Raw genomic sequence first — 26,003 nt, forward strand, 5'->3', positions numbered from 1 at the left:
AATACAAGGAGGCTACCAAATGAGGAGACAAAGAAACATGCTCAAATGAAAGAACAGATCAAAACTCCAGAAAAATAGCTAAACAAAATGGGGGTAAGCCATCTATCAGATGCAGAGTTCAAAACACTGATTATAAAGATGCTCAAGGAACTTAGTGAGGACCTCAGAAGCATAAAAATATTCAGTCAGAAATGGAAGATTCACTAATTGAAATAAAGAAGAGTTTACAGGGAAACAACAGTAGAGTGGACAAAGCCAAGAATCAAATCAATGATTTGGAACACAAGGAAGCAAAAAACAACCAATCAGAACAGCAACAACAAAAAAGAATCCAAGAAAGTTAGGATAGTATAAGCAGCTTATGAGTCAACTTTAAGCAATCCAACATTCATATTGTAGGAGTACCAGAAGGAGAGGAGGAAGAGCAAGAAATTGGAAATCTATTTGAATAAATAATAAAAAGAAACTTCTTGATTTGGGTGAAGGAAATAGACATGCAAATCTAGGAAGCACAGAAAGTCCCAATTATTATGGATGCAAAGAGGCCCACTCCAAGACATCATAATTAAAATGCCAAAGGTTAAAGATAAAAAGAGAATCTTAAAAACAACAAAAGAAGTTAGTTACCTACAGAGAAGTTCCCATAAGACTGTCAGCTGCTTTCTCAAAATAAACTTTGCAGGCTAGAAGGGATTGGCAAGAAATATTCAAAGTCATGAAAAGCAGAGACCTACAGCCAAGATTGCTCTACCTAGCAAAGCTATCATTTAGAATTGAAAGGCAGATAAAGAGCTTCCAAGACAATACAAAATTAAGGAGTTATTTTTATATGAAATGTAAACAATTATTATATGAAATGTTAAAGGGGCATATTTAATAAAAAGAAGATCAAAACTATGGACAATAAAGTGGCCAAAATATGTACCTATCAACAATTGAATCTAAAAATAAAATAAGCAAACAAGAAGAACAGAGACAGAATCATGGATACAGAGAGCATTTTGTTGGGTGCCAGATGGGAGGGGTTGTCGGGAAATGGGTGAAGAGGTGAGAGATTAAGAAATACAAATAGGTAGTTACGGAATAGCCAGGGGATGTAAAGTACAGTGTAGGAAATGGAGTAGCCAAAGAACTTATAGGCATGATCCTTGCACCTGAACAGTGGTGGTGGGATTGCCTAAGGGAGTAGGGGTGCTGGGTGGAGGGGGGCGAAAGGGGGGAAATTAAGACAACTGTAATAGCATAATCAATAAACTATAATAAAAATTAAAAAATTTAAAGTGAAAAAGAGAAAAGATATAGAGGAGTGGGGCTTTGTCTAAAGGAAGTATATTAAAATTAAATTAATGGTTATTTATCTGAAGAAAAAAACTGCTGCCTAAATGCCATATCTGATTTTCCATCTTTGTTACATTTTATTTTTATTACTCCATGCAGAATATTGTCCTATTCTGTGAATGAGCATCTGAAATTAATGAAAGAACATGAGATAGTGGAAAGAGACATTTTGAAGTGGAAATTAACTTAATCCCAAGGAAGAAATGTGCCATTAGAATGGATGAAAATATATTATTCCACTTACCCTCCTCATTCAGGAAAGTGAGCATATAGACACAGCTCTCTCCTCAATGAGAAACAGGAAGAAAAGAAAAACCATCGTAGTTAATATTTCACTCTCATCTTTCTTATTATTCATCTTAAAAATGTTAAAATTGTTAGTAAAAATAAATAAGAGGCTTCAAACTGGGCTTTCCCAACAGCAATATCTCATATAAAATAATTCTTTGATATTCACAGTCTAGATTGTTACAGAAAATAATCCAGGAGACAAAAGAAATGTAGCATTAATGAGAACCAAAACAATTGTAAAACTCATTTTTTATGTTTTCTAGGATTACTAACAAGTTTATAGGTGATAATGCATTCATTTTTACAGTGTCTTGAAGAGTGAATTTAAATAAAAATAATTATAAAAGCTAGCATCTACTAAGAGCTTACTATGTGCTAATCTCTATGCCTACTGGATTGTCCTGCCTCTAAATAGGCAGTATTTCAAAACTTTCATATCACGAAATTATCATCTAAATTCCTTAATAAGATATGCAAGTACTGTACTTCATTGTACTTCCTGAGTAACCCATGGCATCTATATGTTAAATTCCACAGCTTCACCATGCCATGTCAATTCAATGTCAGTAAAGAAATTTTAGTTTTGGCTAATGCCTAAAGATGTTTGATGGTGAAAATATGCTGTTATGTAAGGAAGAACCATTGAATTGAATGTAATTAAGTATTCAAAATATCTTGGGGGATGCTCTTTCCCAAATGTTAGAAGTACTGTAGAAATTGGTTAATTAAAGACTTTCATTATTTAGCTTGAACTAGAACAATATTTTTAACTTCTTATAAATTAACTGGAGGAAGCTCATGAGTTACAGATAACACTAAGCTCTTCTGGGTAGTGAAGAGAGAAATGGATGGAGTATGTTGCAGCAATATAATGTAAGAATGGGGAATGGCATAAAAGTGGCTAGGCAGGCTTCTATGGGAGCAAGCGCAAAGCAAGACAGTTAGCTATCAGTTACATCCTTAAAAAGACTAAACTTGAATATCTTTGCAGAATATTTATTCAAGACATTGGAACAGTTGTTACCATAGATAAATGGTTAAAAAAGTAAAGTCAAAGAGACAACATTATTTTACCCAATTATAAAGTAAGACCTGTCTTTTACGGAAATGGTAAATATGGCAGTAACTAAGTACTGTTCTATTAAACATTAAGTCAGTGTGTTTCCTAGGAGTAGAATATGCAGTTTTCAGTCCTGGCTCAACTGTTTTTTCTTTGGTTCAATAACTCATTCATTTAGTCACTCATTAAAAGCTGGATTTATTAAGTATTTATTATAGTTAGGTACTCTGATGGGCATAGGAAGGGATTTTTAGATGATAAAATTACATTCCCTATTCAGAAAAATCTCCTCATCTACTAAGGGATAAAATAACAAACAATTACAATGCAGGGTGGGGCAACAGTAGATTTACGGTTGTGAGTATGCAAAACACAGATCTTGTATTTTTATTAATTATTGTATTATTTTCCATACAAACAACTGCAGACTTACTTTTGTCCTACCCTGTGTAATATATTAAGTAAATAAACATACATTTATAAAGCAAAAGGAATACATGAAAGATGAAACTATTTCAGATGATGGTGAGAGAAGTTTTGCTAAAGGTTCACTGTGGTGAAAATGTTAGATGCAAAATGAATGGAAGAGTGGTGATAAGACGGAGAAAAGGTGGGAGTAATGGATATGAGCAACTTACTGTCTGAGGCTAAGGTGTTTGCTTATTTTTAAGAAGGGATGGGCAAGTGGCAATTGTTAAATTTAAGTTTAAAATAGATCAGTAGTGTTACAGAAATGCCACTAAACTGAGTGGCATTCAAATCTGGAGGTAAAGGAAAAATTAGAATATTACTAAAATGGAGAAGAAATAAAAAGGATTTTTTAATGAAGATGAAGAGAAAATTAGCAAGATTCAATGACCTATTGGAAGGGGAGATAAGTAAGCAAGGAGTCAAGGACACACCACATGTTTCTAGAATGGGCAACTCAGTAAGAAGAGTAGCTTTGATTCAAATTATTTGGGGCCCTGATGATTTTGAAGAGCCCATGATAAAAAAAAAAGTGCAATAAACATTTCAGTGCACACAAAAGCTCAAATGTAAAAATAGATGCTAGAGACACTGATATTAGAGTTTTCATGATGTATACGGTAGTTGTACCAAGGAATTTGAATGAGAATAAAAATGAGACTAGAAGACAGTCTCATTTTTGTGACTTGAGAGTCCCAACATTCTACCATCAATAACACCATATTAGATATGAATGTGTGTACATGCATTTTTTCAGTGGCACATTGAAATTCATACAATGTTCTCAGGTCATAGTATAATTAAAGAAGCAGTCAATACAGGAAGAGAGGTAGCAAATTCTTAACTACATGGAAATTAAATGATACACTGCTGATTAACCATAGGTCAAAGAGGCAATCTCAAGAAAATTATAAAATATTTTAAATGACTAAAAATAAAAATAAAATGTGGCAAAATTTGTAGGATGTAGGTACAGCAATACTTATAGAGAATTTTATGCTATTTTTTTAACATTTTTTAAAGATTTTATTTATTTATCTTTAGAGGGGAAGGGAAGGAGAGAGGGAGAGAAACATCAATGTATGGTTGCCTTTCGTGCGTCCCCTGCTGGGAACTGGCCTGCAGGGAACCTGCCTGCAACCCTGGCATGTGCCCTGACTGGGAATCGAACCGTGATTGTCTGGTTCGCAGGCCCGTGCTCAATCCACTGAGTTACACCAGCCAGGGCGAGAATTTTATACTATTAAATGCTGTATTAGAAAAGTAAAATGTTCTTGTCAATAACCTAAATTTCTACTTTAAGAAACTAGGCAAACAAGGAGCATGCTGAAAACAAAGTAAGTAGAAAGAAATAAATAATACAATGGCAGAAACCAATTAAATTAAAAATAGAAAAACTATAAAAAGTTGGTACTTTGAAAAATAAGTAACATTGATAAACTTCTAACCAGACTAACACAGAAAAAAAGAGACAGACAGAAAATGAAAATTATAAATATTTGGAATAAAAGAGGTGATATCTACAGACCCTAAAAGTCTAAGAAAATACTAAATAACAATCTACATACATGCATTCAAAAACATAGATAAAATGGGTTAATTTCTTTAAAGATATAAATGACGAAAACTCACTTGTAAAGAAATAGATAATCTATACCTTTTAAATTTAATTTGTAGTTAAAAACCTAAAAAAAGAAAGCAAGACCACAATGTTTTTTTTGCTGAATTATACTGAACATTAAAGAAATAAATAATAAAAATTCTGTACAATCTCTTCCATAAAATAGAAGAGGAGAAAAAATCCTCACAACTCATGTTAAAAGGCAAACATTCCCTAATTCCAAAACCAGACAAGAATTATAGCCAAAGAAAACTAGTTACCAGCATTCCTATAATTATAGACTCAAAAATCATCAACAAAATATTAGCAAATCAAATCCAATAATACATAAAAATGATAATACATGATGACTAAGTGGGCGTTATTTTCTAGGAATTCAAGTCTAGTACAATATTCAAATATCAACCAACATAATTCACCATATTAAGAAACTATAAAAACCATATGAACATCTTAATAATACATGGAGAAAAGGCTTTTGATAAATTTCAACATCCATTTGTGATGCAAGTCTTAGCAAACTATGAATAGAGGAATCTTCTTTATCCTAGAAAAGGCTGTCTTAAAAAAAATTAAAGTAACCATGACAGCTAATGATAAAAAACAATGTATTCTCTTTAAGATTTGAAACAAGGTAAGGGTGTCTTCTCTCAGCTCCCCTATGCAGCATCACATTAGAAGTCTTGCTAGTATAATAAGACCAAGGGAAATAAAAAGACATACAGCTTGCAGAGATAAAATGAAATCTGTCTCTCTTTACGGATAACTTTTCAAAGAATCTAAAAAAAGGCTCTCAGCAAATGAGCTTAGAGAAGTTGTAGGATACAAGTCAATATACAAAAATTAATTTAATCTCTATATTCTTGCAGTGAGTTTAAAATTTGTCAAAACACCATTTATGATAGTGCCAAAATCAATGAAGTATTTAGATGTAAATCTAAAAACATAATCTCAAGATCTGTATGCTAAAAATTACAAAGCAGTGGTGAAAGAAATCATCAATCTAAATAAATGAAGAAATATGCTGTATTTATGTGTTAAAACACTAAAAATTAAGTTCTCTCCAATTTAATTTGTAGACTTAATGCAATGCAAGCAGAAACTCTACCAGACTTCTATAGCTAGCAACAAGCTGATTCTAAAGGAACTAGAATAGCTAAACAACTCTGAAAAAGACAAACCAAACTCAGGATTTACTGTAGAGTTACCTTAATCAGGAAAGTGTAGTATTGGTAAATGGTAGACATATAGATCAATGGAAAAAAATGGAAAGCTCAGAAATAAGTCCTCTTAAATACAAACTGACTTGTGACAAGAATATAAAGCTAATTTAATTAAAAAGCATATTCTTTTCAACAAACATGCTGGAATTATTGGATATCAACATGCAATCTCTACCTTATACTTTACACAAAGAAATAATGCAAAACTGGTCACTGACTTAAAAGTAAATATAAAACTGTAAAAGTTCCAGAAGAAAATATAAGAGACGAATCTGCACAATTTTAGGTTTGGTGGTGTGTTTTTAAATATACCATCAAGGGCCTGGCAGTGTAGCTCAGTTGCTTAGAGCATCATCCCAATACGCCAAGGTTGTGAGTTTGATCCCTGGTCAGGGCACATACAAGAATCAACCAATGAATACATACATGAGTGAAACAATAAACCAATGCATTTTTTCTCCCTTACTCTCTGCCTCCAAAAAAAGTCAGTAAGTTAAAAAAATTAAAAATAAATACATAAATACACCAACAAAGCACCCTGTGTAAAATAAGTTGTACTTTATTAAAATTAAAGTACTTTGCTCTACTAAATACAGTGTTAAAACAATGAAAATAAAAACCAGACAGGAAGAAAACATTTAAAAATCACATTCTGCTCTGGCTGGTGTGGCTCAGTGGATTGAGTGTTGGCCTGAAAACCAGAGAGTAGCCAGTTCTATTCCCAGTCAGGACATATGCCTGGGTTGTAGGCCAGGTCCCAAGTTGGGGATGCATAAGAGGCAACCACACATTGATGTTTCTCTCTTTCTCTTTTCTTTGCACTCTCTCTAAAATATATATAAATAAATCTTTTTTAAAAAATCACATTTCTGATAAAAACCCTTGTGTTCCAGCTATAAAACAAAATTTCTAAACACAACAGTAATAAAGCAACCCAATAAAACAAATTGGTGAAAGATCAGGCACCTTACCAAAAAGAAGATGTGAAGGGCAAGTGAGCACATTAAGAGGTAGTTAGTGAAGTGCAAATTCAAACTGTGTGATACTACTGATTCTTATGAAAAAGGGAAGGAAGTAGCACAAAGATGCAGAACAGCTAGAGCTCTCATACAGTGCTGGTGGGATTCGAGGTGGTGGGTCAACTTGGGAGATAGTCTGGCAATTAATTTCTCACAAAGATAAATATATAGGTACCATACCACTCAGCAGTCTGCCTCTAGGTATTGACTAATAAAAATGGAAACTGAGTATTACATAAAAAACCTGTGCATGTATATTTATAGGAGCCTTTTAAATATTAAACCACCATGTCTTTCAAATGGTAAATGGATATACAATGTGGTACATCCACACAAAGGAACACTGCTCAGCAATTAAAAAAAAAACATGCAACATGTATTCCTTTTGTGAAATTCATCAAGCTGCACATATAAGGTCTGCGTAATTTTCTACATTCATATTATAAAATTTAATTAAACTGAAGTTTATTTTTTGTTAAAAGATTCCTTGGCTGCTCCTTTGTGAATAAACGTTAGGGATGCCAGAATGGAAGCAGGGTGATCAGCTGGGAGACAAGTTCATATTATAAAAATTATATTTTATTTACCAGATTTTCATAAAAAGAGAAAAGATAAAATACTGAACAACAATAGCATATAAATGATGAGAGATTATCTCAAAATGTTCTGAAGTTCTAATATTCTTCGGGAGTGGTTTAAGATTGACTAACTTTTGTTAAGCATAAAAAACAAGATATCAAACATATTTACTAAGGGAATAAAAATAGATTTTATTCTTCTAAAGAGGTAGAAGAGAAAAGTGGAAAGAAACAAACAATCCTCAGTTAATTTTTAAAAAGCATAGAAAAGCGAGACAATTACAAAATATAGTATTAGATGGTGGAAACAAGTCAAAATATCAACCAACATAAAACTGAATGAACTGACTTCCTTTCAAAAAAGAAAAGGGTTTTCAATCTGGAGAATAAATCTCATGTTATTTCTATAGAGACACGCCTAGAATACAAATTGTTAAAAGGTATAAAATAAACAGATGCAAGGAGATATATTAAGCACATATCAACCAAAATAAATCTAGGGTATCTATAATAATTTTGTGATAAGAGAGAACTAGTAAAGATTAGCAGGAGGGGAAAGTTTCACAAGGTAATGATAAAAGATTTAACATAGAAGACCTATATATGCGAAATTCATAGCACCTTATAAAAATTATTTAAAAATTACAAAACACAAACATAGTAGAACAACAGAGATGTAAATAGCCCACCTTCACAGTGGGAGATTTCAACACAAGAATAATATTTTCACATTATTCTCAGGTAAAGCAGACCAAAAACTTGGTAAAGATCTACCAACACGTTTGATTTAGAAGATACATATAGACCCTGAATCTTAAAACTAGAGCATTCTCGTCCTTCTCAGGCACACGTGGACCACATTTTTAAAATGGGGGTGAGGCAAAACTAGGTAATTCCTTTTTATTTTTATTGATTTTAATAGAAAGAGGAAGGGAGAGAGAGAGAGAGAGGGACATTGATGTGAGAGAGAAACATCGACTGGTTGCCTCCCATCCATGACCCACCAGGAATCAAACCCACAATCTAAGTATGTGCCTTGACCAGGATTTGAACCCACAACATTCTGGTGTGCAGGACAATGCTCCAACCAACTGATCCACCAGGCTAGAGCAAACTAGATAAATATTTAATAACTGAAAAAAAAAGTGTCAGGTTCTGGCTGAGATGGAGGAAGAAATGCTTCTCTTCCTTACACAACCAACAGAAGAATAACAACAAATTTAAAAACAGAGAACAATCAGAACTGCCAGAAAATCAATTGCATGGAAGTCCAACAACCAAGGCATTAAAGAAACATTCATCTAGACCAGTAGGAAGGGTGGAGAAGGCAGCGGGGCACAGAGGACATGCGACAATGCAAGGCTGAGGACCACACAGGCCATCCCACATTCACGTACAAGTAAACCAAAAGGAACAGTGGGGGAGCAAGATGGACCTCAAAAGCTAGGGTTCCAGCACAGGAAACTAAAGATTCAAAACCTCTGACTGTAAAAAATCTGTGGGGGTTTCAGTGGTGGAAGAAACTCCCAGCCTCACAGGAGAGTTTATTGGAGAGACCCATGGGGTCCTAAATGTACACAAACCCACCCACCCAGGAATCAGCACCAGGAGGGCACAATTTGCTTGTGGGAAGCAAGGGAGGTGACAGAAAGTGAGATGTGAGCGGAGCTAGTGGCATTGTTCCCTCTCCGATCCCTCCCCCACAGAACAAAGGGGGTTGCCCTGCCCTGGTGAATAGCTACGACTCTGCTTCTTATCGTGGAACATGTGTGCCAATATGGCTGAAATGAAAAAACAGATCAAAACTCCAGAAAAAGAAGTAAGCAATAAGGAGATAGACAACCTAACTGATGCCTAGTTCAAAACACTAGTAATCAAGATGCTCACAGAATTAATTTGAGTATCATCACAAAAATGAACTAAGAAGGGAAGGCTACACAAAGTGAAATAAAGGAAAATATACAGAGAACCAGCAGTGAAGAGAAGAAAACTGGGACTCAAATCAATGATTTGTAGCAAAAGGAAGAAATAAGCATCCAACCAAAACAGAATGAAGGAAGAAGAATGCAAAAAACTGAGAGTTAAACATTCCAATATCTGAATCATAGAAGTGCTAGAAGGAGAAGAGGAAGAGCAGGATATTGAAAAGTTATTTGAAAAAAATAATGAAGGAAAACCTCCCCAATCTGGTGAAGGAAATGGACTTCCAGGAAGTCCAGGAAGCCCAGAGAGTTCCAAAGAATTTGTATCCAAAAAGAAACACACCAAGACACATCATAATTCAGTTACCCAAGATTAAAGATAGGAGAAAATCTTAAAAGCAGCAAGAGAAAAGGAGAGTTATCTACAAAGGAGTTTCCATAAGACTGTCAGCTGATTTCTCCAAAGAAACCTTTCAGGCAAGAAGAAGCTGGAAAGAAAGAACTGAAGTCATGAAAGGCAAGAACCTGCATCCAATATTACTCTATTCAGCAAAGTTATCATTTAGAATAGAAGGGCAGATAAAAGTGTTTCTCAGATAAAATCAAGTTAAAGGAGTTCATCATCACCAAGTCCTTATTGTATGAAATGTTAAAGGGACTTATCTAAGAAATAGAAGATCAAAAACATGAACAGTAAAATGACAACAAACTCACAGCTATCAACAAGTGAACCTAAAAAACAAAAATTAAAATTAAGCAAACTAGAACAGGAACAGAATGACAGAAATGGAGATCACATGGAAGGTTACAGTGGGGAGGGGAAGAATAGGGGAAAAGGTACAGGGAATAAGAAGAATAATAGGTAGACACAAAATGGACAGAGACACATTAAGAATAATATAGGAAATGGAGAAGCCAAACAACTTACATATACAACCCATGGACATGAACTAAGGTGGGGGAATGCTGGAGGTGCTGGGGCAGCACAGGGAGGAGGGGGATAAAGGGGAGAAAAAAATGGGACAAGTGTAAATAGCATAATCAAAAATTTACTACTTAAAAAATAAAAAATGGCCCTGGCTGGTGTAGCTCAGTGGATTGACTGCGGGCCTGCGAACCATAGGATCACGATTCAATTCCCAGTCTGTGGAGATCAGGGAGGTTCTGGCTTTAGGTAAATAAAAAGGTGGAAGACACTTTCCATGAAGAGTGGGAGGCTGTGGGAAGCTTTGTGTGCCCTGCACTAGAGGACGGAAAGAAAACAGTTGGGAGGGAGTAACTAAGTGAGAGAATGAATTTGTAAAAAACCACAGGACGGTCCTGGAATAAGTACATACAAGAGGAATAGCCAGCAAAGACTTTCTTGTGGACGTTAGTTAAGAAAAAGAGGATGTGAGTCCTGAGGAATTTTTTCCCCTTAAGGTTCTAAATAAAACTCCGGAGGCATTTTGTATTAATGCTCCTCCAAGCTAAGGCTCTGAAAATGTAAGCTCGACGATTCTGGCAAAACGTAGCCTTTGGCCTATGTTCTCATAAAACACTGTTAGGAAATGATTAAGGATTTTCTGAACTGCTCCTGGCAAAAAGCAGCAAATCATAGGCAACCAGCGACTCCTCCATTCAACTGGGGCCTGCTTTGGTCACACACAAGAGGGCATCTACTCCTTCCACGGAGCTGATGGATTTATCACTTTCCAGGAATCTTTCCTGGAGTGCATCTCTGGCAAAAGTTGATCCTGGACTCAACTGACGTCCTAGCCTAAGTACTTATACTTTTTAAGCTTCAATTTTTTGTTTTCTTGCTATATAAAATTGTGAAAATGACACAGGGTTCCTGAGATGATTCTCAATAATGTACAAAAGTACTTAACGCAGTAAACATATTTCACATTGCAGTAAGTTCATAAACTGCAAATTATCATTATTATTATCACATATTGCAGATTACCGCTCTATCTCCCAGTTGTAAACATACCTAAGTGTTTTTAAAATTACCAGTCCTGCATCACACAGGTATTTGACAACCCATACCTCTGAGGTAGCATCTACCAGATCAGTGGTTTTACTTGCTTTACTACATCATATTGACCAGCTCCAGCTTTCTCTTCAAAGCTGCTTCATGTTGTCTACAATGACAGTGCCCACCATCTCCCCCCAGGGACCTGGGGAGGGACAGGCGGACAGCAGACAGCCTTTTATGGTAGCTTTTATAAGCTTGCTCTAATTCTTTTATGCTGCTCTCTGCTTTCCTCTCTTTTATCCTGCTCTTGATTCGTTCACTTATCAAACATTTATTGAGTGCCTAGTACTCAGTTGGACACTAGGGACACAAAGTTGACAAAGGCACAGTCATGCCCTGAAGGATATCACAGTCCAGGGGGAGGAACGGATGTGAGCAGACAACCACAGTGCAGTTAGGTAAGTGGTAATGGAAAGGTTTTCATGGGACTTTGGGAGCACAAGTGATGAGGCAACTAACTCTTCTGGGACAGAGAGGTTTCACAGAGGTATATGAGAAACTTTTACAAAGATAATTAAGGGGCCGCCATTCCATGAGATGGCAAGTGAAGATGGGAAAGGAAGAGGGAGTGGGAAAAAGGGAGTTACTACAGGTAAAGGGGATGGGAATAGGGAGAGGGGCTCCGGCAGAGAAAAGCATGAACACTGGCTTAGCTACAAGATTTTAAGGGGAGTCTTAGCAAGAAAGAAAATAATGAGATTGAGGAAAAGTAAAAGAGTATTTCTCAAAGATACTTTGGTTGGATTAAAGAAAAAAACATTTCACAGATGTTTAAGGTTGCTCAAGGCAAGAGCAGGAGTGTTCACGGTGATTCCTAGTGAAAAGTTGAAATCTTTGAGGTTCATGTCATATGTTATAGAGCTGTTGTGGTGCCCCAAAATGATCAAAGAGCCTTTAAATGGTATCTAGGGAAGAAGATGTAGTTTAGCTGGAAGTAAGCGCACTTCCTGTTACTGTGTTTTCCCGCCTTCTTCTTGTGGTACAGACGAGGCGTATATGGTTCAGTAGGTGTCAGCATCCTCTCCTCTTTTTATAAGGGTGTCCTTGTACTGGGAAGAAAGGATGAACATTGTGGCAACCTGGTGTCTCCATTTGCATCACTAATGCCATTATATTCATTCCCAGACTGAGAAAAAGAAAAAATAATAATTTAAAAAACTTTGTACCACCTCTTTTGCCTCAACAGAATGTTATAGCAAAATCAGCCAAAATCAGCGAGGGCTGCCAGCAAAAATGCAAGCTTCTGCATTTGGCTTTTACTCGCCATCACAAGGCAAGGAGCTTACTCAGCGTCACTGCCGGAAAAAGCTTCCCTCAAGAGTTATTAGGTATGTTAAGACTTCTGGTCAATATGGCAAAGGAGGTAAATTTTGTGCTCACCTTCTCCCAATATCACACCCAAATTACAACTAAATTACAGAACAACCACCACTGAGAAGCACCCAAAGACTAACTGAAAGAAATCCTAGGACAAGGATATAAAGAAAAAGTATCACGGAGACAGGCAGGAGAGGTGAAGATGGAGATAGGGCAGGCCCCATACCCATGGTGTGATGATTAAGAATCAGGAGGGATATTTGGGCTGTGAAGGTTTCTCTGAGGAGGAGACGTCCCAGCTTCACACCAGGCTTCCTATGCTGGGGCACTAATGTGGGAAGAGGAGTCTCTATAAGAACTGTCTGTGAAAACCAGTGAGGACTGTGCCTGAGAAAGACAAAGGGCTGGTAGAGACTGAGGTGCTGTTTTTCAAAGGGCTACACACAGACTCATTTACAAATTCACTTGCTCTGAGCTCCAGCCCAGGGCCAGCAACTCAAACAGAGTAGGGACATACAGTGAGGAACTAAACTGACAAACTTCATGGGAGCTGGGGGTGCTGGGTCATGGCAACTGTCTCTGGGGTAGAAATGCTGACAGGTGCCATTGTCCCTTTGTTGAGCTCTTCTCTCACCGAGCCACTGGGCACAGGCAGACACCAAATCTGTGCTCTTTATTAACCAGGTTAACACCATGTGCTGTACCCTGGAGATTCCCTGAGAAGCTGCCACCGCCAAATTCAGTCACCTGGCCTGAGCCTCTTCAATGGCTCTTCTGCAGGAACAGCCTGACTCAGCTCATGCTATGGACTCACTCAAAGGAATTAAAATTTCTTATGATCAGGGGTTGCCCTAGACTTGTGCTACAGACTTTCTCAAAGGCCTGCAAATCCCACAAAAGCAGCGGCCAGTCTCAGGTGCATGGTAGCTCCTAAGCACAGGAGTCCCCAAGCATAGCAAAAGCAGCCACTGATCTCAATATGCACTGTAACTCCCATCAGGTGACCCCAAAACTTCTATAAGTGGTAGCCAGTCCTGATTGTAATGTACTTCCAACTAATCCACCATAAGCCTGACACAAATTGGCCTGGCCTCCGCTCCCATCATAGTGCCCATGAAAGGATTCCAAGGCCGGCACAAGTGGCAGCCATCCTCCATTCACAGAATAGCTCACCCAAGCTGCTCCAAGACCAGCACAAGGGGCAACCAGTGACAGGTTAGTTGGTAGCTCCTACCAAACAGCCCTGAGCCTGCACAAGTGTGGGCTGACATTGGCCTGTCCATGGAGCCGACTGGGAAAGAAAACAAGACCCATCTTGTGTACATAAGACCCACTTCAAATTGAAAGATCCACACCAACTGAAATTAAATGAATGGAAAAAGACATTTCATGCAAATGGAATGAAATAAAGCTGGAATAGGAATACTTACACCACACAAAATAGACCTTAAAACAAAGGCTGTAACAAAGCAGGGCATTTCCTAACAATAAAAGATCAAAGCAAGAAGAGGATATAACACTTCTAAACATCCATGCATTCAATGTAGAAGCACCTAAATATATAAGACAAATATTGACAGACATATAGAGACAGATCAACAGTAATATTCTAATAGTAGGCCATTTCAACACCCTTTTGACATCAGTGAATAGATCATCTAGACAGAAAATCAATGAGGAATCAGTGGCCCTAAATGACATTTTAGACCAAATGGATCTAATTAATATTTTTATAACATTTCACCCCAAAACAGCAGGATATACATTCTCTTGAAGCACACAGGCATTAAAAAGTATAAATCGACAGTTACAAAATACTCACAGAGATGTCAAGTAAAGCAGAAAGAATATAGTCGATATTGCAATAGCTATGCATGAGTCCAGGTGGGCCCTAGGCTTATCAGGGAATCACTTCATAAGTTACATCAATATCTAACCACTATGCTGTATAGTTGAAACTAGTAAAATATTGAATATCAACTGTAATCGAATATCCAAAATATATAAAGAACTTTAAATAATAAAATATCACACACTCGATCAGATGGGCATAATTGCTATTTTTAGAACACTTCACCCAAAAGCATCAGGATATACATTCTTTCAAGTATATATGCAACATTTCCCAGGATAGACCACATGATAGTCTGAAAAACAAGTCTCAGTAAATTTGAGAAAATTGAAATCATATCAAGCCTCTTTTCTAATCACAAGGTATGAAACTAGAAATCAACTACAAGAAGAAAATGGTAAACCGCACAAACACATAGAAGCTAAATAACATGCTACTAAACTACTATTGTGTTAACAGTAATATCAAGGAGAATCAAAAGATACCTTGATACACATGAAAATGAAAACACAACCACCCAAATCTATAGGACATAACCAAAGTGGTTCTAGAAAAAAAATTATTAGCAATACTTACCTCAAGAATCAAGAAAATTCTCCAGTTAACAATTTAACTTTTCACCTTAACAAAGTTGAACAAGAAGAACAAAGAAAGCTTAAGTGAATTAGAAGAAAGAAATAAAGATCAGAGTGAAAATTAATAGATACTAAAAAAATAGAAAAGAAAAATGAAACCAAGAGCTGGTCCCTTGAAAAGAAAAAACAAAATTGATAAACACTTATCCTGACATATCAAGAAATAAAAAGAAAGGATCCAAATACTCTTTACATATAAAGCATATAAAATAAAGGAGAAATGGCAACCAACACCACAGAAAATACTATGAACAATTAATTATATGCCATCAAATTGGACAATGCAAATGAAATCGATACATTTCTAGAAATATATAATCTTTCAAGTCTCAATTGGGAGGCAACAGAAACTGAACAGACTGATAACTGTAAATGAAATTAAATCAGTAATCAAAAACTCTTAACAAACAAAAGTCTTACAACAAATGGCTTCAAAGGTAAGTTTTAGTAAGTATTCAAAGAAGAATTAACACTTATTCTTCTCAAATGAGTCTAAAACATTAAAGAGGGAGGCACACTTCCAAACATATTTTATAAGGCCAGCATTACCCTGACATCAAAATTAGATGAAGACCCTACACAAATAATTATATACCAACATTCCTGATGAACAAAGAAGCAAAATTTCTCAACAAGATATTATCAAACTGAGTTCAGCAATACGTTAAAAAGATCATATGTCAGGATCAAGTGGGATTTATTCTCAGGATACAACTTTGGTTCAATATCCATAAATCAATTAATATAATACACCACACAAACAAAATCAAAACAAAAAATCATATGATCATATCTGTAGATGCAGAAAAAGCATTTGACAACATCCAACATGGATGTATGACAAAAATTTTCAACAAAGTGAGGAGAGAAGATATCTCATCATAATAAAGAGCATATATGACAAATCTATAGCTAACAGCATACTCAACAGTGAAAAGCTTTAGTTTTTTAAAAGATTGATTGATTTTATTTTTAGAGAGAGGGGAAAGGAGGCAGAAGAGAGAGAGAATCATCAGTGTGTGGTTGCCTCTCATGTACCCTCTACTGGGGACCTGATAGGCAACCCAGGCAATTGCCCTGACTGGGAATTGAACTGGTGATCCTTTGGTTTGCAGGCCAGCACTCAATTCACTGAGCCACATCAGCCAGGGTTAAAAGCTTTTTTCTATAATATCAGAATAGGACAAGGGTGTCTAGTTTTACCACTTTTATTTAGTATAGTATTGGAAGTCTTACCCAGAGCAATCACACGAGAAAAATATATATCACATCCATAGTAAAAAGACACAAGTAAAACTGTCATTTGCAGATGACATAATGCTATATAGAGAGGACTCTAAAGATTCTACAAAAAAAAAACTATTAGTACTAATAAACACACTCAGTGAAGTAGCAGGATATAAAATTAGTACTTAGAAATTATTTACATTTTTATACAATAACAAGCAGTAAAATAGAGAAATCAAGAAAATAATTCCATTTATAACTGCATCAACAATACCTAGGAATAAACTTAACCAAGGTGTCAAAAGACCATACTCAGAAAACAATAAGACATTGAAGAGGTAAACTGAAGAAGACGCAAATAAATAGAAGAATATATCATGCTCATGGATATGAAACATTAACATTGTTAAAATGTCCATAGTAACTCAGAACAATCTACAAATTCAATGCAATTCCTATAAAAATACCAATGACATTTTTCCTGGAATTTGAACAAATAATCCTAAAATTTATATGGAATCACAAAGACCCTGACTAGCCAAATAAATCTTGAGAAAAACAAAGTTGGAAATATCAATCTTCTTGCTATCAAACTATACTATATAGCTATAGTAATCAAAAAAGCGTGGAACTGTTATAAAACAGACACATAGATCAATGGAACAGAAAGGAGAGCCCAGAAATAAACCTACACCTATATTATCAATTAATCTATGACAAAGGAAGCAAGAATATACAATTAGATAAAGATAGTCTCTTCCATAAATGACCTTGAAAAAACAGGACATATGCATGCAAAAAAAAATAAAGTAAAACTAGGCTACTTTCTTATACCACATACAAAAATAAGTAAAAAATGGATTAAAAGCTTAAATGTAAAACCTGAAACTATAAAATTCCTAGAAGAAAACATAGGCAGTAAACACATTAACATCTCCCTTAGTGATTATTTTGGGGTCTTTCTTATTGGACATGAATCAAAAGAAAACAAACAAACAAATGGGTCTACACCGAACTAAATGGTTTTGTGCAGCAGAGGACACCATGAAGAAACCTGAGGCATAACTTACTGAAGGGCAGGGCTATTTGCCAATGACACAGCCAATAAGAGTTAATCAGGAATTAACACAACACCAAGAAAACCCCCAATCTGATTAGCATGGTCAGTGAACCTAAATACCCATGTCTTCAAAGTAGACATGTAGATGGCCAACAGACATATAAAAAGATGCTCAAGATCACTCATCATCAGGGAAATGTAAATCAAAACCACAATGAGATATCACCCCACACCTATTGAATGGTGGTCATCAATAAATCAACACACAAGTGTTGACAAGGACGTGGAACAAGGGGAATCCTCATGCAGTGTAGGAGAGATTATAAATTGATGCAGTTGCTATGAAAAACATGATGAGGTTCCCTAAAAATTTAAAAATAGAACTATCGTATGATCCATCAATTTCACTTCTGGGTATTTATCCAAAGAACTTCAAAACGCTAATTCAAATATATGCACCCCTATGTTTACCTACAAAGAAGCAATCTAATTGTCAATTGATAGTTAAATTAATTAAGAAGATGTAGTGAATATAATGGATTAATACTTAGCCATAAAAAAAATCTTGACATTTGGGAAAACATGTATGTACATAAAGGGTATTATGCTAAGTAAAATAAGTCAGACAAAGATAAATATCATATGATTTCACTTATATGTGGAATCAAACAAACAAATTCATAGCTACAGAGATAAAATTGGTGATTTGTAGATGGGAGAGAGGTTGGGGAGAATTGTCAAAGAATGGGAATGGATTAAGAAGTACAACTAGCCAGTTATAAAAATAGTCACAAGGATATAAAGTACAGCGTAGGGAATATGGTCAATAATATTGTAATAACTACATGTGGTGTCAGATGGCTACTAAACTTATTAGTGTCATCACTTTATAAGGTATGTAAATGACTAACCAGTGATTTGTACACCTAAAACTAATATAATGTTGTATATCAACTAATTGGAAGATGATCATTAAAAATAAATTAAAAAGTGAGATAAAAAATGTTATTAGGAATGTTAACATATTTTAGAATAGAGAAAAATGCTCTAGGAGTGTTAAAGTGCAGGAGGAGTATTTTAACTGAGATGAAAAATGGACAAAACAAATTTGTTTTTGACGACTCTGTCAGTTTCCTTCCTTATCGCTAAATTCTCCGTCTGGCTCTTACAACATACAAGCTTCCAGAAGGCTCCTATCATTTCCTCTTTTCTGAGGGAACAGGTCTAGAAGAAGGAGATGTTTTCTGTAAGCCCCGAATCCTTCAGAGCTTCTTGGTAAACTGATATTATACAGTAGACTAGAAATCAAAGAGGAAAAGCAGAATACCTTTGTGAATAACTTTCTCACAAAGATTTACAAGTCAGGCACGCTAACTCTTAGCTACTGCTGAGGGCCCTCTTGTGTGGGCCGTGGTTAGGATGAACTTGTTTTCTCTTAGATGCAGCAGGGTGCCAGCAGTCCTAGCGAATGCTGGAAATGTGCCTGTGCCTGCTTCCCTATGTGGCAGGGACCGTCACAGGCCACATCGCCCTGTCTTGTGGCATTTTATTCCAATATTTATGTTGAGACAGTCACCAATGATGGACCCTATTTAGATGTTCAAGTATTAGAACAGGAAAGTGCCAAAGATAATCATCCAATGAGCAAAATTCCCCACTTTTCTGTTGAAATTGAAATTAAGAAATGTCGGAATACTTAAGGTTACCTTAACGTGGTATCTCATATCAAGAAATAGTAAACGGTTTCATGTTCATGCTGTGTGAATTACAAGAGTTTTCATACTTTTAAAAGGGGAAAGAGGACATTTTTAATTACTGCGAAGCTAGTCATGATCACAGAACAAATATATTTTTTTACAATTTTGTAAATAACACTCCATCAGTCCCAGCCACTCTGGTACCATTTTGTATGCAGACCACTCAGGCTGAGAAGCATTAAATTTAATTTGTGCAAAAGTTAAAGGTGGAAAAGCGTGAAATTAACTTGATTCATTTTTATGGTATTTTCTGTCTCCTAGCTTCTCTCAGCCTTTCCAATTCAGAACGATTTGATTGGCTGTGTCAGGATCTCCCTATCCCTGGAGCTTCCCTTTACTCTCTGTTCAGGGAGAGTGGAGAGTGGAGGGCTTCTGGGTATGTGATGCCCATTCTTCCTTAGTCCACAGGCAACAGAGCTGAAGGAAGTGCTGATTTATGTGGCACGATGTTTACCTTGGCAGAGCTTCAGTTGGTGCTCAAGGTTCACTCTTAGTGACTCATCTCTTTCAGAGTATGTGTATGTGAAACAGCTGAAGATGAATGAACTCATTCAAGAAATTATTCAGCATAGTACAAATGGTTTGCAAAGATTTTGAAAGAAAGCTGAACCTTTTATAAGGCTACACAGTATACAGCAACTTAGAGCAATCCATTGCCAATATAACATCTCTAACCTGGCAAGGTTATCACAGGCACACCTCAACCTATGGGGATAAAGCTGAGATATCCCATATTGTATCAATAAAGAAAGCACTTCTACACAGTTTTAAAAACGCATAGAACAAGAGGTGATTGGAGGCAATTATGTTTAGAAAGAGAGAAGCAGATGGAAATGAGACTATGGGTTGCCTACTGTAGATTTTACTTAGTGACCAATTGTTGTGTTATAAAAAATGCCGGCATTAGACAGCATAAGCACTCTGCTCCTATTATAAATCTAGGAAAACATTGCTATCAATTCTGTTCATCTTCTGATATGATCATTCAAACAGTGATATTCAAGCAAGATGGTTGTGCAGAGATTTTAAACTTCTGTCAGGAGAGTTTTTCAAAAGGATGTATTTGAAATATTAAAGCATGATAAAAACAAAAATAAAATGTATAAACACCAAAAATTGCAAATTCTACATAATTCTACTCTGTCCATTATTATTTAAAAGGTAATTACCAATGCATATTTTGTTCACATTTATAGAAGTAACCATGTAATAATTTTTTAAAGGTGCCTACTTAAATTTTTTTCTGCTAATGACAATGTGCCTTTTTCATTGCTTGCCAGTTTTCCTTAAGAGAACCTCTTCTACCACACTAAATAATTTGGTTTTTTTTTTTCAGCAGAAAATGAAGTGTTCCTCACCCCAGACAGAACCTGTGCTTCATTTAAACAGAAAACCAGATCATCCACACTAACTGCTCCTGTCGGCTTCACACAGACATTTCCACCAGTGGAGCACTCTGACAGACAGCTCTCAGCATCGTCCTGCATTTATAGTTGATAAATATACACAAGTCAATGCATATTGACTCATTCCCTGATTTTACCAAACATAAATAAGGGCCTTCCTTTTTCTAAAGGAAATATAGAAAGATGTGGTTAAAATTATTCAAGTACTGAAACTGAGCCTGGTGAGGTAGAGAGAGGACAGGTCACAAAAGGCTATGTAAGCCAAGCAAGGCTATTTGCACCTTATTCTTGCTGATGAGAAGGCTTTGAAAATTATAAATAAGAAAATGACATGATCATGTTAGAGCTTTAAGGTCATTCTGGGTAAGGGATAAATTAGAGACTCTCACTCAAATTGAGGCAGAAAGACCAGTTAGTGGACTATTTAAATAACCCTAAGCAATAAATAATGTCATTTAGTTAAGTAAGCATAAAATTGGATTAGACAAGGACAATTCTAGATATGTCAAAAAGGTAAAAATGACAAGCTATAGGGACCAACAGATTTCCTTGCTAAGAAAGGAGCCTTTATTGAATCCCAGGTGTCTGATTTGGCTACTGCATAAATCAAAGACATGCTGAAGCTTAATTCTAGAGTTACTGAGAAGCAAATAAACATCTAAGGAAGATACATTGATCAAGCTACTTTCAAAATTCATGGGAAAGTTTTGGTGTAGTGAAGTTTAGAAAATGGCACCATTAGAAAAATTTGGAGAACACATGAAAAAGCAATTTGCATTTAAAATTAGAAGACAGTTGATTTCTGTACAGGGGTAGGCACAGGTAGGTTCACAGTTGTGAGTAAGCAAAACATGACGTTGATAAAGCTATTGTAATAATCAAAACCTGTATGTCTTTTCCATATGGTCAACTGTAAACCTACTTTTACCCACCTTGTCTCTAAAAGCATTTTATTTATTTTATGTTAATTTTGTCTACCCCACATCTTTAAAATGTAAACTTCTTGAGGGCAGGGGTTTTGTATTTTTATCACTGTAAACCAAGCACATACTGTAGTCCTCAGTATAGAGGACTATACGGTAAAAAGTACAGAGTAAAATACTGGATGGCTCTCCACTGCATATGACTGACATCCTGTTTGCAGGAATACTCACAGTTTACCCGGCATCTTCAGCCAAGTGCTCACATGGCATTTCGTTTCCAGCAATGTCAAATCAATAAGATTGGGGTCATTTCTGACATTCTGAGAGCACAGAAACGAGAAATATAATTACAAAACTCCCTGAACACTGCCTCTGCCTTCATTCTCCAAATAATGAGCACCAAATTAATTTTTAGATTGCACACTCTTAAAATTCCCTAGAAAATCAATAATATAAAGTGATAAGATTATGATTAAATGATTGATTCATCAATTGATTTTCTTTTAATTTTTTCTGACAAGAGATTTTTTTATACCAGCTCTTACTACCTAATCTCTACCTTTTTTCCCTAATCTTTATTCTCCATATCACTGTGTTTAACCTTGAGGACCTACCACCCCATATTGCTAGACAAAAGGTCTCAAGCTTTCCAACTCAATCAGCTGTAATGGGATAGAACCAAGGGTAGAGACGAGATCAGAAACACTGAGTCCGGGACCTGCTTATGAGGGAGCAGAGTGAGTAAACAGGAACAAACTCAGAGATAGAAAATACAGACAAGGTTACTAGCCCAAAGTCAGCACATCAAAGAGAGAATCAGTGGTTCAGAGGCAAGAAATTTAAGGGAGAAGCAGGTCATGGAAGGGAAAGGGGGATATTCCAGGTTCAGGTTTACCTGACCCAGAGGCTCACTTTTTCTTTCAGATGTGTCGTCTTAGCAGGGACCCTCTGCAAAAGCTTCATATTCTGCGCACACCCTTTCTTTTTCTCCATGCCTGTTCCTTATCACACTCTAAGGTTAATTGTCATCCCTTTGTACTCCCCAAAATCACATATACTCAACAGTTTCAGGTACCCCCAGGATGCTAGTTATAGCAAACTACTTCTTTCCTTCCATGGCATTGTGAATCCCCATGCCACAGCATTAACCGAAATGTAACCTGCCCAGTTAGAAATACCATTAGATATCAAATTCAACAATATTTTAAATGACAATTTCACTGGTATTTTTTACACACTTCTGTTATTACTCCCTGCATTTCTTTGCTCTTCACTTTGTGTTCAGATTACTGCAATGTATTATCATCTGGTAATTCTTCTTGCAATCTCTTTCACTTCAAATCCACCTCAAATTCCATTTTTATCATCTTATTCTTATGACTTAAAAGTAAATTTTTAAGCCATTTTGCATAGAAAAAACTTGCATTTTAGAGATTTCAAGCACTAATGAGCGTCTGTATCATCACTGGACACTGTTAGCAGAAGCCTGTACCGTGGGTCCTGAACTCAGAGGGTCCACTTGGCCCTCCTCTGACCATGGCTCCCTCCCAACTCTCCACACTCAGTCCCCAGAAAAAGATCTGTAGGCCAGACCAGTTACCTGTCAAGAGCTTTTTGTTCCCTAATCTGAACTATATACCCCAGATACTTGCAACCCTGATATTTTATTCCCAAACAGCCCGGGGCCTGCTTCTAGGGCCCATGTGGGACTCTTCTCTGAATCGTCCTCCTGAGAGGACGATTTTGTGCATGCCTAGGTCCAAAGAGTATCCAGCAAATAGCTGTTTGCTGATGGTGCAGGTGAAGTGACAACATATACGCTCAAGGGTCCCAAACGTCACAGTAAGGGATGGGGCTGGGGGTAGGAAGAGAAGGTGTATGGACTCTAGGCCTACCACTCCCATTATCCTGAGCTGATCTAAAATTCTAAGGGCATTAGAATTCTAGATCAGCTAGAATTCTAGGTACTAGTTTCCTATTTCTCTATAACAAATGACCACAAACTTACCATCTTAACACCAATTCACTATCTCAGAGCTCTGTAGGTCAGGAGTCCAAATGCACTGTGGTTTCTGCTTTGAGTTTCATAAGACCAAAGTTATGGTTTGACTGGCTGAGGGTCTTATGGAGGATTTGGGGGAGAATCCTGTTTCATGCTCTTTCGGGCTTTGACAATATTCAGTTCCTTGTGGTTGTAGGACTGAGGTCCACATTTCCTTCTGACTCATTCAGGGGCCCTACTCTCAGCTCCTTAAAGCCACCTGCATTCCTCCTCACATGGCCCCTCTGTCCTCAGACCAGCAAGAGTTCATGGAGTTTTTAATCTTTCTTTCTCTTCAGTCAGCAGACAAAAAAAGCTCTGTGCCTTTAAGGATTTTTGTGATTACTCTGACCCATCAAGAAAATTCAGGATAATAGCCCTATTTTAAGGTCATCTTGCCATAAAAAGATTACCTGATTAGTGATACCTCACTATATGCACAGGTTCTAAGGATTAGGATGGGACATATTTGGGATCTGTATTAGTTTTCTCACGGCTGCCATAATGAACCACAGCAGACTAGGGCTGCAATAAGAGAAACTTATTTTCTCGAAATTCTGGAGGCTAGAAGTCTAAGGTTCAGTTGTCAGCAGGGTTACTTTTTTCACTGGCCTCTCTTTTTCACTTGCTCCCCCCCCTGTGTCTTCACATTATCTTCTCTTCATACATGTCTGTGTCCTAATTTCCTCTTCTTACAAGCAAATCAATCATATTGGAGTAGGAACCCACTCTAAAGATCTCAGTTCAATGGAATCATTTCTTTAAAGACTATCTCCAAAGACAGTCACATTCTAAGGTTCTGTGGGTTAGGTTTTCGACAAATGAATTTGGAGAGGAAACAGTTCAGCTCATAATAGGGGCTACTTTCAAATTTTCCAAATTTGCTACTTTAAATATTTAGATATATGTTATGTAGATCTCCGATTGTATTCCTGCTGCAATACTGCAAATATGCTAGATAGGCGTGAACAGAGTCAAGCACTATGATAGAAAATGAAAAGAGCCACAGGCTGAACAATGGTGGCAGCAGCCACCTTTGGGTCTGAGGTGATGTCTAATGATTTACTGTTATATCTAGTCTAATGATTGGAGTATAAAGCCTATTTTCCTTAATATGTCATTACTAAGTATGCCTATAGTCACTCATGTATTCATTGCTCATCCTCGGAAGATGGCATACCATCCATGCTTGGGCTCCTTCCCCTCTCCACCCACACCCCACACACTGACTTCTTTGCCCCTCTCTTTATAGCCTGAGACAATCCAACTATCTTAGTCCATTCAGTCTGCTCTAATAGCTGTCTTATAAACTATAAAGACTGTAGAGAAGGGAAGCTTATAAACAGCAAAACTTTCTGTCTCATGGTTCTAGAGGCTAGAAATTCCAAGATTAAGGCACCAGCAGATTCAGTGTCTGGTGAGAGCCTTCTCTTTGTTTTATGGTCTTTTCTCTGTGTTTTCACATGGCCGAAGAGGTTAAGATAGCTGTAGGGTCTTCCATAAGCCTACTAACCACATTCAGAAGAGACCGCCTTAATGACCTAATCACTTGCTGAAGGAGCCACTTCCAGGTACCACCAGTCATTGGCACCAACCTTCTATAAAATCTTACTCCCTGTACTACACCTTTCTGTTTATTTCTAGAGTACATTCTTACCTCTGTCAGTCATTTGGAATTTAGCATTTACTATTTTATATCACCTTTTACATGTTTTTATATCATAAACACCATATGGTATCTCTTCTAGATTGTGACTTTTTTACCTTAAACAGCATGGCTTACACAGCTCTCTAGTGTAGAGGAAATGAAACAAACACAATAAATACTCCAAAAAAATGAATTAAGGTTGTTTTCCCAATGTCTATGTCCTATGGGTGCTGCATGAAAAAGAGTTTGGTGTTAAAATAAGTTTCTGAAGTCTTTACAATGTTGAAAACAGTTTTGTTTTCTCTTATTTTAGACAGCTCAGAGATTTTCCATACTACTGTATATATGTATGGTTAATATCTAAAAGGAAATAATAGTAAACAGTTTACCAAATTTATTGACTTTTTATTTCAAGAAGCATATTATGCAACTAGTGCAGAATATATATTTTTGAAAACACTGGCTTAAGAGCTAGTCCTCATATAACCCTCCTTGCAAATATATATTGTTTACATAAGCCGTATAAAGCTATTGTAAATATCTATATGTATTCAAAAGGTTAATGATTGTCCCAACCATCCCCACCCCAGATATGGG

General features: G+C 36.5%; 1 pseudogene; it reads left to right on the plus strand.

Moving 5' to 3' along the window:
• The first annotated feature begins 12,077 nt into the window (after window positions 1-12,077).
• Window positions 12,078-26,003, plus strand: part of LOC119050151 (beta-enolase-like) — a 60,644-nt pseudogene continuing 46,718 nt past the window's right edge.

This window comes from Artibeus jamaicensis, unplaced genomic scaffold (genome assembly GCF_021234435.1).
Source record: "Artibeus jamaicensis isolate MK-2021 breed Jamaican fruit bat unplaced genomic scaffold, CSHL_Jam_final scaffold_3222, whole genome shotgun sequence".
Taxonomy (NCBI): Eukaryota; Metazoa; Chordata; class Mammalia; order Chiroptera; family Phyllostomidae; genus Artibeus; species Artibeus jamaicensis.